The following is an 18252-nucleotide window of genomic DNA, read 5'->3' on the forward strand; positions in this document are numbered from 1 at the left end:
ATAAGGCAGTCCTCTGCTACATATCCAGCTGGAGCCATGGGTACCCCCATGTGTACTCTTTGGCTAGTGGTTTAGTCCCTGGGATCATTGCAGGGGTCTGGTGGTTGATATTGTTGTTCTTCCTCTGAGGTTGAAAACCCCTACAGCTCCTACAGTCCTTGCCCTAACTTCCCTACTGGGGTCCCTGTGCTCAGTCTAAGGTTTCTCTGTGTACATCCACATTTGTATTGGTCAGGCTCTGGCAGAGCCTCTCAGGGGACAGCTATACAGGGCTCCCGTCAGCAAGCACTTCTTGGCATCAGCAATAGTGTCTGTGTTTGGTGTCAGCAGATGGGATGGATGCCCAGGTGGAGCAGTCTCTGGATGGCCTTTCCTTCAGTCTCTGCTCCACTCTTTGTCCCTGCATTTCCTTATGACAGGAGGAATTCTGGATTGATATTTTTGAGGTGGGTGACTGGCCCCATCATCTCTCAACTGGGGGCCATGCCTGTCCACTGGATATGGTCCCTACAGGTTCTATCTCCCCTTTGTTAGATATTTTGGCTAATATCCTCCCTCTTGGGTCCTGGGAGCCTCTTGAGTTCCTGGCATCCAGACTTTCTAGTGGCTACTCCCAGTTCCCTGTCCCCCACTGCTACACACTTTCAAATTCCTGACCCTCAGTACTTCCCCCCATCTCCTCCCATATCTGAACTAGCCCCCCTTCCCTCCCTCCCAGATCTCTCTCTCCACCCACTTCCCAAGATTATTCTCTTCTCCCTACCGAGTAGTATTGTAGCATCCACACCTTGGTGTGATCTTTCTCCTTCCGTTTCATATGGTCTGTGAGTCGTATTGTGAGTATTCCGAGCTTCTTTTTGGGGAATCTCCACTTATCAGTGAGTGCATACCATGTGTGTTCTTTTGTGATTGGGTTACCTCACTCAGGATGATATTTTCTAGTTCCACCCATTTGCCTAAGAATTTCATGAAGTCATTGTTTTTAATAGCTGAATAGTACTCCATTGTGAAAATGTACCATATTTTCTGTATCCATTACTCTGTTGAAGGACATCTGGGTTCTTTCCAGCTTCTGGCTATTATAAATAAGTCTGGGGGCTGGGGATTTAGCTCAGGGGTAGAGCGCTTACCTAGGAAGCGCAAGGCCCTGGGTTCGGTCCCCAGCTCTGAAAAAAAGAACCAACCAACCAAACAAACAAACAAACAAACAAACAAATAAATAAATAAGTCTGCTTTAAACATAGTGGAGCACGTGTCCTTGTTATATGTCCTTGGTATAGCTGGGTGCTCAGAACTATTTGTAATTTTCTGAGGAACCACCAGACTGATTTCCAGAGTGGTTGTGCAAGCTTGCAATCCCACCAAAAATTGGAGGAGTGTTCCCCCTTTTCCACATCCTTGCCAGCATCTGGTGTCATCTGAATTTTTGACCTTAGCCATTCTGACTGGTGTGAGGTGGAATCTCAGGGTTGTTTTGATTTGTATCTCCCTGATTACTAAGGATGTCGAACATTTCTCTAGGTGCTTCTCAGCCATTTGAGATTCCTCAGTTGAGAATTCTCTGTTTAGCTCTGTACCCCATTTTTAATAGGGTTATTTGGTTCTCTGGAGTCTAACTTTTTGAGTTCTTTGTGTATTTTGGATATTAGCCCTCTAACAGAGATAGGATTGGTAAAGATCTTTTCCACAATCTGTGGATTGTCATTTTGTCCTACTGATGGTGTCCTCCACCTTACAGAAACTGTTCAATTTTATGAGGTCCCATTTGTCAATTCTTGATCTTAGAGTACAAGCCATTGGTGCTCTGTTCAGGAAATATTCCTCTGTGCCAATGTTTTCAAGGTTCTTTCTCACTTCCTCTTCTATTAGATTCATTGTATCTGGTATGTGGAGGTCCTTGATTCACTTAGACTTGAGCTTTGTACAAAGAAATAAGAATGGGTCAATTTGCATTCTTCTACTTGCTGACCTCCAGTTCAACCAGCACCATTTGTTGAAAATGCTGTCTTTTTTCCACTGGATGGTTTTGGCGCCTTTGTCAAATATCATGTGACCATAGGTGTGTGGGTTCATTTCTGGGTCTTCAATTCTATTCCACTGATTTACTGTATCTGTACCAATATCATGTGTTTTTTTTTGTCACTATTGCTCTGTAGTATAGCTTGAGGTCAGGGATGGTGATTCCCCCAGAAGTTCTTTTGTTGTTGACAATGTCTTTTGATATCCTGGGGTTTTTTTTTTTTTTTTTTTGTTATTCTAGATAAATTTGAGAATTGCTCTTTCTATCTCTATGAAGAGTTGAGTTGGAATTTTGATGGGGATTGAATTGAATCTGTAGATTGCTTTCAGCAAGATGACCATTTTTACTATGTCAATCATGCCAATCCATGAGCATAGGGGATCTTTCCATCTTCTGAGATCTTCTTTGATTTCTTTCTTCAAAGACTTGAAGTTCTTGTCATACAGATCTTTCTCTTGCTTGGTTAGAGTCACACCAAGGTTTTTTTATATTATTTGGGACTATTGTGAAGGGTGTTGTTTCCCTAATTTCTTTCTCATCCCCCTTTGTCCTTTGAGTAGAGGAAAGCTACTGATTTGTTTGAGTTAATTTTATATCTAGCCACCTTGCTGAAGTTGTTTATTAGTTGTAGGAGTTCTTTGGTGGAATTTTTTGGGTCACTTATGTATATTATCATATCATCTGCAAATAGTGATATCTTCATTTCCTCCTTTCCAATTTGTATCCCTTTGATTTTTTTTTTTTGTCTAATTGCTCTAGCTAGAACTTCAAGTACTATACTGAAAAGAAAGGGGGGAGAAAGGGCAGCCTTGTCTTGTCCCTGATTTTAGTGGGATTGCTTCAAATTTCTCTCCATTTAGTTTGATGTTGGCTGTTGGCTGTTGGCTGTTGGCTTGATGTATATTGCTTTTATTATATTTAGGTATGGACCTTGGATTCCTATTCTCCCCAATACTTTTATCATGAAGGGGTGTTGAATTTTGTCAAAGGCTTTTTCAGCATCTAATGAAATGATCATGTGTTTTTTTCCTTTGAGTTTGTTTATATACTGGATTATGTTGATGGATTTCCATATATTGAGCTATCCCTGAATCCCTGGGATGAAGCCTACTTGATCATAGTGAATGGTCATTCTGATGTGTTCTTGGATTCAGTTAGCAAGAGTTTTATTATGTATTTATAAAACTGTAGAAAAGATCCTGAGATCCTGGGTAACCTAGGCATTCATCTGCTGCCTCTGCTAATGTCCCACTGGTGAGGGAGAAGGTAAACTTTTCAGTGAGAGTTTTCCAATGCTACACCTGTCTCCTACAGTATCCCTCAAGATCTAGAGAGACCCTCAGCACCATGGAGATAGCTCAGCCTCTTTTGGGCGTGAGTTCTCCATCCTTCTTGTGGTGTCGCTGTTGTATTCCTAGGGCCCCGTCCTGGTACTGCTCGTCTCATCCCCAACCAAGTCTTCCAAGGCCCTACAACACCTTAGGGTACTGACTTCCTGTTTTCTCCACCAATGCTGAGCAGAGCACAGGAAGACAGAGTATATACCGAGATTATCTTGCCAGTTCACCTTTTCTCCTTGTGACAGGTTCAGTACCCCCAAACCAATGCCCATTGGCTTTATAGAGCAAGCCATTCTTTGAACTGGGACCTCTGGCTATAAGAAGCTAATTTTTGTCATGCGATTATAGTGGGAAAAGCATCACAGGGATCAGAGAATCCCTGAGACACGGCCCCTTCAGCGGCCACCCACCTACCTATGGGATACTGGTGAACAATTAACTTGAGTCTCAATTTCCTGATTTCCAGTGAACGAATCTCACTCTTCTTCACCACTCACTGACCTGAGAACGTGGCATGGGAATGCATTTTGAGCTGTCTTGTGCACCAGCTATTATGTTTCATCTCGCTGCTTTGTCCTGAGGACAACCCAGACTTGGGAAAATATATTGCAGCAGGACAAATGGCTAAAACTTCCAAGAGAAATCACATGCTTGTCAGAAGAACATTAGAGTACAGGGGAGAGCCACAGAGAGTAGAGAGATGACGGGAATACCCTGACTCTGGAACATTCCAGTCTCACTCTTGAGCTGTGCACGTGTGGGGCAAACCCAGAGGCCCTAAGAACAGAACTATTACCAACCTCGGCCAGAGTCCAAGACCAACTTCTAAATAGTACACGCATGGGACACAGGGACTTTGAAACGAGAAGTCATGTTAGGACCACTGCACACACATGCAGCACAGAGCTGAACTGACTGGCTGGTCTTTTATCCAAGGATTCAAGGATCTTGGAGGAGGAGTCTGGGGGACCGGACACCTCCCAGAGCTTAAGGTGGGTAGAAAGGGAAGCCAGGAGGTGCTGGAAGAGCAGCTTTCTGGGCAAAGGCGTTAGCGATTTTTAAAACTACATGTAACAGATGAAACCAGGCAAAACCAATGAGCCAACTTTTTCCAAGGGACCCAGGGTCTCAGAAACCAAAACCCAAAATGTCCAAGATTTACATCAAAACGGCTTGGTATGCAAACACAGCCAGCCCCGAGAAAAGGCAGCCTGCAAATGTCAACCACGAGGTGACACAGATGTTGGAATTTCCAGAGACATTTGTAAAAGCTGTTTTAACTGTGCTTGAGATGAAGCTAATATCCCTCAAACAGCTGGAAGGCAGGAGTTCTTAATAGAGTAATGAGAACTACCAGAAAATCCTAGACCTAAAACAACAACAACAACAACAAAAAAAAAAAACCCAAAAAACAAAAAAACCCTACAATAACAAAAGAGAAAAGTCCACAGGGTGAGCTTGGCGGCAGACTGGAGATGGCTGAGGAAGGTACCTTGAACCTGATGACACAGATCCTGTTTAATCTGAAGAGCGGAAGGAACAAAACACTGAAGAGAACGAATGGAGTTTTAGAAGTCTGGAGGATGACACTAATGGTGGAATACTTGTGTTACTGGAGCCCCGTGAGAGGAGGAAGACGCTGAGGTAGAAAGCCTTGTTTCTGAAACAACTCACACCTGTAATTATAGACTTGGAAAGCAAGCTGAGGCAGGAGGATAGCCATTACTTTGAGGCTACCTTGGATTATTACATAGTGAGTTTGAAACCAGCCTGGACTGCACAGTCTCAAGAGAAAAAAAAAAGGAGGAGAAAGATACAATCGCTAAATATTTCACAACCTTAGAATGGACAACATACATTTATCATTCACAGTTCCAAACATGCGTGTGCGAGCGCACACACACACACACACACACACACACACACACACACACACACACGGGTCCCTCTAGAGAGAAGAAAATTAAGATGGGCGAGTGAATAAGTAATTTTTAGGGGAGAACAGGAGGGAGGGGAGAAAGGGTAGCAGGTTACGATGACCTCTCCTGGAGAGGTGTAAGAGACATCTCCCTTCAATCATCAGCACAAGGGTTTAATCATTGTGCCATGGTTCAGGCACAGTGAAAGGTGTTCTCCTAGTAACATACCTGATGAAACCATTACTAATGGACTATATTGTTCATTAACACCCCCCCTCCCTATCAGTCACAAACTTCCATTTGTGACTCGGCAAAACTTCATTTTCTCCTCACACATATGCTTCAGTTCTGTTTGTCCTACAGGGGATTGTTTCAATTTCATATATGCTCTGTTTTAATGTCTCCTACCGGGTACCTGACCAAACTTGGCCGTATCAAAAATAATGGCATAAAGAAAGGAGAGATGGCTCAGTGGTGCAGAACACTAACTGCTCTTCTGGAGGACCTAGGTTCGAGTCCTAGCACCCACATAGGAGCTCACAAACATTTGAACTCCAATCCTGGAGGATCTGATGCTCTCTTCTGGCCTCTTCAGACACTGTATGCAGAAGGAGCACAGACATATGCAGGTAAAATACCCACACACATAAAAGGAAATAATAAAACAAAGCTATGTAAGCTTAAATGTTTATTAAATGGTCAAAATACTTTTTAAAAAACCTCTTCTGACATCATTGTCCCTACGATGACGTCACTGTTGCTATTATGTGACATCATTGCCCCTAGTATGTGACATCACTGTTGCTATTATGAGTCCTACAATACAATCCACCTTCCCAAGAAAAAAAAAACCACATAACACTACAGATTTTGGTGTATGACTACAAAATATAATTCAAAAGTATTCTTTTGATCAGTTTTATTATCTAGTTATTTTATGAATGTGTAGAAGAATACTTATTATTAAAGTGAGGAAATCGGAGCAGCAATTTTGTTTGTCTGTTTTTCCATCAATGTAATACTTAAAGAGATGGGAACAGATGAAAAATACTGTTCCAGAAGTGTCACTCTCCCAGGAGACTGGAGAAACATGGCAGGGTGGTCAAACGTTAAAAGTATCTGAACCATCAGTGTCAGGATAAATTGGGGCGTATAAACTTAGTGAGTACCACAACTATTCTTCATTCCGGGTTATCTCAGCTGCTCATTTTAATTAGTTTATCTCAGATCTTTGTAGATGCAGAGGTTAACTAGCAAAAGAAAGGATAGCAGAACAATGGCAACAATGTAATTATTGATCACAGACAGGCAAAAACCCAATACATAGCCAGTACTTTTCCCCTGGGAAGTTCCAGGGGCCTCCCCCTGCCTGTGGAAGATTCGAGTTTTACATCATGAAATAAATTCATTCCTGTATTATAAAGCACATCTTTTAAACTGCACGGAAGATCTTTCTGGCTATTTAACGAGCTTAGGAGTGTTCAGTATTACTTGTGTGATAGTCGCCGTTCTACTCTCCTCAGGCTCACCCTTTGACATTGCTGTACAACTGGCTGGGTTGGAGATTTCTGTCAGTTTTATTTAACTTTTTCCTTTTACATCACTCGACCGGGTGCGCAAGCCCCAGCATGTTTGTGGGTCCCAGAGCACAACTTGCGGGAGTTGGTTCTCCCTCACCAAGTGGATTCCAAGCATGAAACTGCTGCCCTCAGGCTCGGTGGCGAGCACCTTTATTCACCAGTGAGCCAACCGGTCTACACTGTTTTTGAAGAAAGACTTAGAGTACACATGATGTAGACATACGAGGATCCCCATCTCGGAATGAGAATCACTCAATGTCCTCATCCATAAAACTAAACAAACACAAATCCAGCTCCTTTCCTCTTCCCAGCTACTAGGTTTCTACATCCCAGAACAGAACTAGTTGTTGTGGTTTGCCCTGGAGTTATCTGTACTATGCCCCGTGTATGCTAATTCCACTGCCCCAAGGACGGCAGCCTACACAGGACTCAGGTAACCTCACCAGAACCTTCTCCCCACTTAATTTGTAAAACACAGGTGAGAGCAGGTACAGGATAGAAGGAGGCCTGTCATTGAGGAAGGATGAGCGGGAGAGAAGTTTGAAGGAAGGGGAGGAGACTGGATCAGCCAGGAGGAAGAGACAGGAGGGACAGAGAGGGAGACATTAAGATTCCACTCTGTGTATTTACAGGCTGTTATTAATGTTCCTAAGGGATGGATGTGTGCTGGGCTTTGAATGTTTCGGTGGGCAATTATCAATTGGGTCAAAGGTTATTGTGTTGTGTGTTCTTTTATGTGACGGTTTGAGTGTAGGAAAGTGTGTGGCAGCAGGAGACACTGGGCCGCCGTGGAATTGGGATGTGTGTTTCTGGCATGGAAACCTGCCTTGGGAACTAGATAGGTAGAGGGATTGCTGCCAGGCTCAGAGAGAGGCCTTCGGCAGTGTGATATGGGATGGAGCAAAGCGGGTGAGGCTTTGCTGACTGAGAATTAAGATATCTAGCAGGTATCTTGGGGCACTGTGGTGCTGGACCTAGTGGGGGATAAAAGACAGCATTTTATTTTTTATAAATCTACAACAATAACTATAACTAGTGACTAAACTCCTACTAACATGGATATTAAGATGAGTAATTAGTAAGCGTCCCATAAGAGGAAAGGAGGATTATGGGAAATAAGATGAGATGTGAACTATCTCAGGCTCACCAGCAGGAAGATTCATCTTGGGGAAAGTACATATGGACAATGACGAGAATTCAGATGTTTATTCTCTTAAAACACCCAAGATCGGGAGCTGAAGGAAGGTTTCTCTGCATGAGGTCCAGGTGCACAGTTTGAAGACTGCTAAAATAAGAAACTTAAAGACCAGTTTCCCTCTACAGTTTTGATGTATTTATAAAGAAAGCCCAAACGGAAACTGAATTTCTCACTGGAGCTCTGTCAAGATTCAGGGCCTTTGGGAGGTGATTGTGTTACAGGATTGGTGGGTAGGGGGTTGGGCACCCTCGTGACCAAAGGACGTGGGACACACTCATGGTGGCTGGATATTTTTATGAGCTTGGTTTAAGCCCTGGGGGATGAAGTCTTGAGGGACAAGGTTAGTCACCACAGGAGTAGGCTGTTAGGAAGCCAGGCCACCTCACATGCTTAGCCACCACTCCCCCTACACTTCTATATTATTCACCAACACAGCATGAAGTCCTTGCGGGCTATGACTACCTGGCCCCAAAGTTCCCAGCAACAGGGTCTGTGAGCCAAAACAACCTCTTTTCTTCATAACTCACTCAACCTCAGTTATTGTCTAACAGGGGCACAAAATGCACTAAGAAGCCCCCCTAATTCTACACCATCTGAGGGTCTTTTGCTTTAGCAAGCCTCATTTAAACATTTCCAATTACCAAAGAAGTTTAACGAGGTCACCACTCACTCTCCCTTTAGAAAGACATTGGAGGAATCGGAGTCCTATTCCAGAGGCCATTCTGAAGATAGATAGAACACAGGACATGAAGAGACGTCCACAGCAGGAACTCTGGGAAGCCCTCAGGTATCTGTCACTTCCCACAGACTCCACTCCAAATATGAGTAACCGAGTAACCGTCGGGTAAGCAACTCAATGTATGGATTTTCAAGGACAAATACAATGGTTTCCAAACTGACATTCCAAAGTAACCGGATGTGGAGAAGACGCCTATTTAACTCAGTTCTGGAAAATCGGATTGGTTTGTGCAATGGTGACTCAGTCTGGTAGGGTGTGGGGCATGATCTAGGAGACAAATCTCCTGATATGTCTCCGAGGGAGGTTCTGGATTGGGTCAACTGAGGAAGAAAGACGCACCCCAAATGTGGTTGGTACCACCGAGGAGGTTGGGGTCTTAGAGTGAATAAAAGTCTGCTGATCACCCACATTGACCTCTCCCAGCTTCCCAGTGGGGCCTACAATGCGCCCATCCCTTCCCACTATGCTGTCCTCACCACGATAGGCGAGCCCTTAAACTGTGATCCAAGCAAACCCTTTCTTAAGTTGTATTATTTGGTTATTTTGCTTCCATGGTGTGCACTTTGTGAACTAAGTTATCTTCCCCAGCCAGCTCTGCACTACAAATTTTAGTGGCTATCACTGACACGTAAGCTCAGTTTATTCGCTCATCCCTCTAGCCCAAGCTAATACCGGGAGTTCCAAGATCCTGACTTTCAATCTGTTTAAAGTCTAGTGGTTAAGAAATGTTTTCAGAGCACAGAAACATTAAACATTGTGGTTCACAAACGGTGGTGAGATGTCTCAGCACATAAAGTGCACCAGATGAGTGCAGTCCCATAAGACGGCCTTTTGTTATGTGAGTTTTACAATTAGGGGAGTCTTATATTTGTATTTGGAAGTAGAGAAAAAAAATACAAAAACTACAGCTAGTTTTCTTGCTGTAACCCGGCTTGACTGATTCTTATTGCTAAATAGTGAAAAGGAGTTTATCTCAGAAGGACCAGAGAGTCTACTGTGAATAGAAACCGGACAGAAGACAAAGAGAGGGAATTGGAATGCCATCCCAAGAACAGTACCTTTGCAAGGAGCACTGGAAGCTTACGTACCAGCTTCTATTCAGTGGCGTTCAATCTTGACCCCAGTGACAACCTACTGGTCAGTCACAGTAGAGCAAATAAATCTCCAGTAAACCCCAGAATTTCTCTGGATTCCCATGTTATCACACAAAGTAACAGGTTATTTTCTCTCCAAATTAAGAGAGGTTTTGATAATCCCAGTTTGATTACAGCGTGGACTTCAAATTCTGAGCAGCTGGAGGCCGACAGGAGCCTCAATGTTCCCGTGGCTTATCCAGCCATCAGGCAGGTGTGGAATTTTAAAAACCAAGGCCATCCTCTCCTTCTCCACTCGTTTGAGAGTTCGGCTTGGAGCCAGGACTGTTAGATGGACTTCTAGTTTGTAACTAGCATATCTGAACCTTGTTATAAGAAGCGAAGGCTCTCCTGGGTTTTTGCAATGCCCATGTCTCTTCTTATGCAGGGCTGAATATTGAAAAGGGTGGAGGGAAACTCCATCAAATAATTTCTTAGTGAAAGAAGCCATGCTTTTCCCAAATAAGAAAACAAATTAATAGAGAAAAATACAAAGCAGGACACGCCTAGGCGTAAAACTCACGTAACAAAAGGCCGTCTTATGGGACTGCACTCATCTGATGCACTTTATGTCCTGAGACATCTCACCACCATTTGTGAACCGCAGTGTTTAATGTTTCTGTGCTTCCAAAAACAGTTCTTAACCACTAGACTTTAAATAGATTGAAAGTCAGGATCTTGGAACTCCCGTTATTAGCTTGGGTTAGAGGAGCGAATTAAACTGAGCTTACGTGTCAGTGATAGCCACTAAAATTTGTAGCGCAGGGCTGGCTGGGGAAGATAACTTAGTTCACAAAGTGCACACCTTGGAAGCATGAGAACCTGAGCCCAAGCATGTCCAGAACCTATGTCAAAAAGTCCAAATATGGTACCTGGCACTTGTAATCTCAGAGTTGGCAAGTCAGAGTCAGGTGGGTCCCTGACGGTATCCCTAGCCAGCCTAGCCTAGTGAGTAAGTTCCAGGCCAATGAGAGACCCTGTCTCAAACAAAAGATACATGCTGCTTAAAAACAATACCTGAGGCCGTTGTTTTTCTTCCATTTTTGCACACATGTGTGATTTGCACACATATGTCAATGTTGGGGGTTAGTGTGGTGCTGTATATACAAATGCTAACTTCTGAACCCCAGAACTGGTTGCATCCTGACAAATGAATTCTGACCTTTGTTGTGTAAACCTTGCTCTCCTATTTAAAGCTATTTGCAGAATAAAAGTGGCTACAGCCAATCACTAGGGAGAATAGAGGTAGGCGGGGCTTCAGTTATTGGGCTAGGAGTGGCAAGCTGGGACCAGGAGGAGACAGAGGAGGAAGAAGGGGAGAAGGAGGAAGAAGAAGAAGGAGGAGGAGGAGGAGGAGGAGGAGGAGGAAGAGGAGGAGGAGGAGGAAGAGAGAGAGAGAGAGAGAGAGAGAGAGAGAGAGAGAGAGAGAGAGAGAGAGAGAGAACAGGAGGTCTCCATTAGATGCAATGGACTAGGAGCATGTGGCCAAGAGAAATGCCCCCAAGGACAGACTGATGGAGCAAAAGTGACCGGGATGAAACTCAAACAGCAGCTGGGAAGTAGCCAGTCTAGCACTAGAAAAATAGATTGGGGCTAATTCGCCCAATAATTGTACTACAGCTGAATAAATAAATCTTAGTCTCAATCTCATTCATTTAGAAGCTAGCCGAGGATAGGGATACATATTTCACACTACATGTGAACATGCACCTCTTCCACACATACATGTGTATACACACACACACACACACACACACACACACACACGCTGTACACAGTCACTCTTAAGACACATACAAATGGTCTCCAATTCAGCATTCTTGGTAATGGGAAACCATGGGAAACAGCCTGTAGGCTGGAGAAGGACCACAGGGATTAAGAAACATGAAGATCCTAACGCGACTTCATGTGATAATGCAGGTTATTCTTAAAATCGTAATGGTGAGTTGTGAGAAAAGGAGATTTAACAGGCTGTGGTAGCGCACACTTGCCAAAGCCAGTACTTGGGAGACACAGGTAGGAGGATCGAAAATTCGCGGCCAGTCTCCGCTCCATGGGAGTGCAAGGCTGCCTTAACCTACCCGACAAGCTGTCTCAAAAACAAACAAGAACAAAACAAACAACCAAACAAACAACGAACAAAAAGTGATAAGAGAAGAAAAATGTGAGACTATATATACCTTTTAAAATATATGAAAGACTAAAAAGATCTAAATGAGAGTTGTTGATGATCTCACACATGCTGTAAAATTTTTTTACGGTTTAATCAGGCGATGATTAACCCAAAATTCAAGGTCGCGGAAGGGAACTGGGAAGCATCCTAGGACAGGGAAGGCAGAGAGAAGAACGAGCTAGGCCTATTCAATTATTTTGATAACATGGATTTGCGCATGCGCAACTATCGCCACTCTTAGAACCTTTCGTCCGGTCAAAAAGAGCTCAGGGGCCACGGAGAAAAAGGGGAGAAAAATCTGTGAGAAACAAATGTCTCTGGGGTTGGCGGAGCTGCTGTGAAACGACAAGATGGCGAGTCTTATGTACTCACAGCATAGCAACCGTGGATGTTGTACAAGGAAGGTCGAGGGAGCCTTCATTCTAGCATGGTGGGGGCTGGGCACTCATGAGCCCCAAGAGAAGCTATTGACGGTGGATGGCCCTTAGGGGGAAGGGAAGTCAGTTTTCTTTAAGGCAGGAATGAAAGGTGAGTGCAGTGAAATACATTGCAAACAGATATGAAAAATTTAAGAAGTAACAAAAATAATATATTTAAAATTAAATGAAGAAGCCAGTGGTGAGGGCTCACAGTTTTTTTTTTTTTTTGTTTTTTTTTTCTTTTTTTTCGGAGCTGGGGACCGAACCCAGGGCCTTGCGCTTGCTAGGCAAGCGCTCTACCACTGAGCTAAATCCCCAACCCCGGGCTCACAGTTTTTATCCCAGCCTGGGAGGCAGAGGCAGGTGGGAGTTTAAGGCTAGCCTAGTCTCCAGAGCGAGTTCTGAGTTCCGGGACAGCCAGAGCAACACAGAGAAACCTTGTCTCAAAAACTAATACAGAAGAAAGACATTCTGTACTTGTTCGCTTCCTAAGGATCTCTTAGAAACAGTTCCCCAGGAGCAGATTCATGCATTATGGGGGCCTTGTGTGACTGGCTTCTTTCACTTAGCAGGATGCTATCAAGGTTCATACATGTAGCATTGTCATATTACTGCAACCTTTCTGTGTGCACACAGAAGTCAGAGGTCAATGTCAGATGTCTTCCTCAGCCACTCTCCACTCCCCCCCCCCTTTTTTTTGAGGCAGGGTCTCTCCCTCTATCTGCTTCCCCATTGCTGGGATTCCATGCACAAGCCACTACACCGAGTTTTTAATGTGGGTGCCGAGGCTCAAACTCAGGTTTTCACGAGTGAGCAGCACACACTGGACCATTTTCCCAGCTCTGCCTTCCTTTTTAATAATATCCCATTGTGCGGATGGGTCATACATATGTTCCTCCTACCCATCTCTGAGTTGTTAGCATTGTCAGCACCACTGAGCCTCAGTGTGTATAGTTTTTAGGGTTCCTTTTTAAATTGTATTTGTGGATGCAAGACTGAGATTTGAACTAAAGGCCTTGTGCAAATGCTCTTCCAATGCGCTACACGGCCAGCCCCCTGTGTAGGTGTCTTTTGCCATGGCTGTTTTTGCATTTCTCTTGCATGTAGACTTACAGCGGAAGTGCGAGGTCAAACAGTGGCTCGGCGTCTAACTGAAGGAACCGTGGTTTTTCAAATTAAACCCATTTTATATTCCCATCAGCAGTGTTTGAGGGCTGCAATTCCTCTATGCTCTCTCACCAACACTTGGGATGATCTGATTTCTAAGTTATAGCCACACTAGTCAGTCTGGTATGAGATCTCACTGTGGTTTTGATTGGCACTTACCCAATAGATAAGGATGTTAGGCATCTTTTTTTTTTTTTAATGGCTCTAATAGCCATCTATATGTCCTCCCTGGCACACTTTGATATTAGACCATCTTTTTATTAGCAAATTAGAATGGATGTTTATATATTATGGATCTGAATATCTTATCACATATATCATACACACACACACACACACACACATATTATACTTTGAGAGTTACCTTTTCACAAGCCTTTTGTTCTCAAGCCTTCGTCTACACTTGACAGTAAGTTCACAGTTGTCCCCCTTGAATATGATGTCCGTAACTCATCTAGGCTCGGCATATCCTGATGCGTAAGTACAAAATTGGTGAATTACGACTAAAACTAAGCCTCGTTATAAAGATATATGTTAGGAGATATTCAAAACAAAATGAAACACCATTGTGTCCAAAGTAAGTTAAGGTTGTTCTTGTGAGTATTTAATTTCTGGGCATAATTCGGGCAGTTGGAGAATCTAGCCATCGGAGACGCTAGCCCGAGGTGGGAAGGTGGGGGAAAAAATCAAACAAAAACCCAGAACCATTCCTTTTCTGTTTCCTTCAATTTTCTTCCTCTAAACTAAATGTGTGCATGCCTGTGTTTGTGTGTGTATGTGCGTGGTTGATGCCTGTGAGTATGTGTTTGTGATGTGTGTGTGTGTGTTAGAGGAGAAAAATCGCTACAAGTGAAAATGAACTAAATTTCAAATTTCATATCTGTTAACACTATTAAACTTGCTGGTGCCTTTCCTCTCCATGTTCTCCTCAGCCCCTTTTGATTTTCAACAGCCAAGCTGAGTGGTTACTAAGCCAATCCTGAGGGCTTCAAAGTCTCTTGTTTACCACCTAGCTCTTTAGCCAGGAAGTTAGGGGACCCCACACTCTGTCACACCCACAAGCTAAACTACATCTTGTGGAAAATCTTACTTTCTGCTCGAAAACCTGGTTGGTCACTGTCATTTCTCACAGTCAGCTTCCTTTTCCTCTTTTCATCCCTGAGTCTCCCTTTGATCTTAACTTTATTAAGGAGTTTTCAGATTTGAGGATTCGTGGAGAAGTAAGTCTTTTCTTGAACAAAAAAAAGGGGGGGGGGTGCTGCAGTCTTGTCCAGATAGCGTGTTCTAGCTGCAAATTATTGGTTTAATTATTTCCACCAGCTTTCTGTATCTGTTTTCAGTCCCAAATGGTTACACAGAGCTATCTGAACTACCCAACCCCCTCCCTGCCCTCAGCAGGCTTGCCTTCTAACTAAACCCCAGCAAATCGAAATCACTCCAAGCATGAGACACCACTGTTACCTTCTACAAAGTGGTCCCAGCTACGTCAGCAAGACTTCTGAGACACCTTCATTAGATGTGGAGGTGCCTACCAGTAATCCAGCGCTCAGAAAACCGAAGCTGGAGGATTGTGAGTTTGAAGTTAGCCTGGGCTAATGGTGAGTTGCTGGCCAGCCTAGGTACAGGGTAAGATTGCCTCGCAGAAGCAAAGGAGCCATACCTGTTATCTCAGCTTTGAGTTCCACGGTGAGGCTCTGCCTACCAACAAACCAAGCAGCCAAAGGAACAGGCAGTGCTCTCTTTGCAAGCAATTCTGATAAACTAACTTTTAGGGGTTGGGGGCCAGGGGGATTCTACCTTTTCCTGACAATGTAGGCAAAGCCCCAAGTCTTGGCTGCACAAAGTTCACCTCCACTTGGTAAACTGTTTAGACCTAATTCTGAATACACGTCCTAAAAGCACAAACTCACATAAAGAACGCCTGGATTCCGACATGGCTAAAATGCACAGCCTCTTTGTGGTGTTGATGAGAATAAACATTCTCACGTGCATGGCGGACCATCAGCCTGAAGATGACGACAAGACTGCTGATGTCACAAACAAGCCCCTATGGGGCAGTCAGAGAGCCGCCGCGGGGTACCATTTTCAGAGCAGTCCCTTCAAAGCATCAGTTGCGTTCGCATTTTTTAGAAGTGACTCATAGCCTCAAGTCAGATTCTGCTCAGAAGCCAGGTCCCTTCCTCTCCTTCCAGCACCTTCGGATTGAGGTAGCATTGGCAAGAGCCATTTCAATGACCCCCACCCTGGAACCCTTGGGAGGCTCAGAACAGAGCAGTGGAGACCCCTCGAAGTTAGACCAGCCTAGGATGCGGTGGCTGTCGGCCGGGCAGGCCACGGGTGGCCCTCCAGTCCCAAACCCGAGGTCCTCAGCGCCCGGCGAGCAGCTGGAGCGCTGAGCTGCGCTGACCCAGATGAGCACTGCCCCAGCGCCCGGATCCCCGCATCCCAGGTCCTCACTTCCCTTGTCCTCGAATCTGGGTGGCCTTAGATCCCTGAGTCCGCTTCGCCTTTCTTCCCCGCGTCCTGGCCATCACCCACTCTACCCGGGGCACGCAACTTGCGAGCGACAGCCTCGGGGTGCCCGGCGCCCAGGCAAGCCCCCCCATTCTCCCCGCCCCTCCGCGCTCCAGCCTGACCTGCTGTACAGCCCAGGTCCCAGCTTCGGTGATGCAAAGCCAGCTCCGGCCACTCGCGCCCTCCTCCCGCAGGCCCTGTGCTGCCTCCGCCTCCCCCCTGCACGGGAGCCCGAGTCGGTCACGCTGCTCGCGGGGAGAGTCGCCCGCGGCTTCCGGCAGCTCCAAATACAGACGCGCACGGGAGGGGCCGGGAGCACCCAGCCGAGGGCGGGGGTGGCTAGGAAGGGATCAGAGTGGAGGCACAGATGGGCCGTGGGAGAAGAGAGATAGGAGGGCAGAGGCGATCGCTGGTGCAAGCAGGAAATGCCTTCACCTCCTCCTGCAGGTTTGCAAAGAGTTCTGAAAAGGTCTGGCAGCCCCTGACAGGGCTTAGGAGTGGGTAGAGATGCACAGTGACCCACACAAAAAGAGGGATAATGAGGCCCAACTTGAATGCCCTCCAACTCAAAAGGATAAAGGGGTGCAGATGCGTTGTAAATCGGGGGCAAGTAATTTATATACAGAAACTTTAAAAAGTCATCTGATTATTTAGAAACGAACAGAACCATGGCCAACCTACTTAATCAACTGTTTACTTGTAGACACTGCCCCTTCTTCTGTATGCATGGAGCGCTTCTCTCTGGTTAGTGTAATTAGAGAGGATTGATTTTCGATTTTCCTTGGAGTCTGGAATACTGGACATGAAGTTCTTCAGTGAATGAATGCCAGGGGAAACAGCAAATGAAACGGAGGGGGTGGGGAAGAGAAATGTAATAGCTTATGTTCTTTTGTTTAAGTTTTAAGTACGTGTCCCTAGCTGCCGTGGGACTTGTTATGTAGACCAGGCTGTTCTTGAACTCACAGGCATCCCTCTGCCTCTGTCTCTAGAGTGCTGGGATTAATGATGTGCACCACCATGCTTGGCCCTACACATATACTAAAAGCAAAACCTCTCAAAATAGTGTGGTAAAGGGGATTCTGGTAAAGCCAGTGTTCCCTGTTGTCTTAGTTAGGGTTTTATTGCTGTGAACAGACACCATGACCATAACGACTCTTAAAAAAGGAAACATTTCACTGGGGCTGGGTATCAGTTCAGAGGTTCAGTTCATTTTCCTCATGGCTGGAAGCCTGGTGGCATGCAGGCAGGCAGGGTGCTGGAGAAGCATCTTGACCTCCAGGCAGACTGTCTACCACACTGGGCATAGCTTGACCATATGACACCTCAGAGCCAACCTCTGCAGTGACTCACTTCCGTCAGCAAGGCCACACCTCCTAAAAGTGCCACTCCCTATAGGCCTATGAGCCAATTACATTCAAACTACCACATCTGTCAAGGTTAAAAAAAATATCATGCTTAACTCAGCTCTGTGTGTTATTAAAAGCTCACAACTGGGAAGCCATTCCTGGCGGGCACCTCTTCACTCTCTTTTGTCTGGAGTAAAGGGAAGCCTGTTTATTATTCATTCTGACGCACGTGCTTTGAATGAACACACACAGATAGACTGGGTTTCTGAGACAAGGATATAGGCCAGACTGGCATAAGACCCAGTCCCTAAACTCAACGGGCAATCCTCCTGCTTCCACCTCCTAAATGCTGAGATTACAGGCAGGCATCAGACCTGTGATGCTCCAACTTCCACAGTTACCACAGAACGCTTCTTCTTCCTTAGTCCAGCTGTCCTCCTATGTCTGGGGAACTGGTCCCAGGGCCTGCTGCAGATACCAAGATCTGAAGATGTGTAAGGCTGCCGTATAAAATGGCACTGCATTTGCACACTTCTGCAAACTTCTTGCCTGCTGATCATGTCCTGATGGCTTACGGTACCCAATACAGTCAAAATGCCATGTAAACAGTGCATTGCCATGTATTGTTTGTGTGTGGTGGCCAAAGACAGGAATGACTGAAGCATGTTTGGTGTCGTCAACCCTACTCTAATGTCTGTTCTTCT

At 45.0% G+C, this 18252-nt stretch overlaps 1 protein-coding gene across 4 annotated transcripts in view; it reads right to left on the reverse strand.

Annotated features, from left to right (window-relative positions):
* Positions 1-16435, reverse strand: part of Cap2 (cyclase associated actin cytoskeleton regulatory protein 2) — a 149415-nt gene extending 132980 nt beyond the window's left edge. The window contains exons 1-2 of one of the 4 annotated variants that reach the window (XM_087589689.1): positions 16325-16435; positions 14053-14158 (exon numbers count right to left, since the gene is read on the reverse strand). The gene's annotated coding sequence lies outside the window, so the exon portion shown is untranslated. 4 annotated transcript variants of the gene reach the window in all.
* Positions 16436-18252: the final 1817 nt, after the last annotated feature.

Source organism: Rattus norvegicus, chromosome 17, assembly GCF_021556685.1.
Source record: "Rattus norvegicus strain SHRSP/BbbUtx chromosome 17, alternate assembly SHRSP_T2T, whole genome shotgun sequence".
NCBI lineage: Eukaryota > Metazoa > Chordata > Mammalia > Rodentia > Muridae > Rattus > Rattus norvegicus.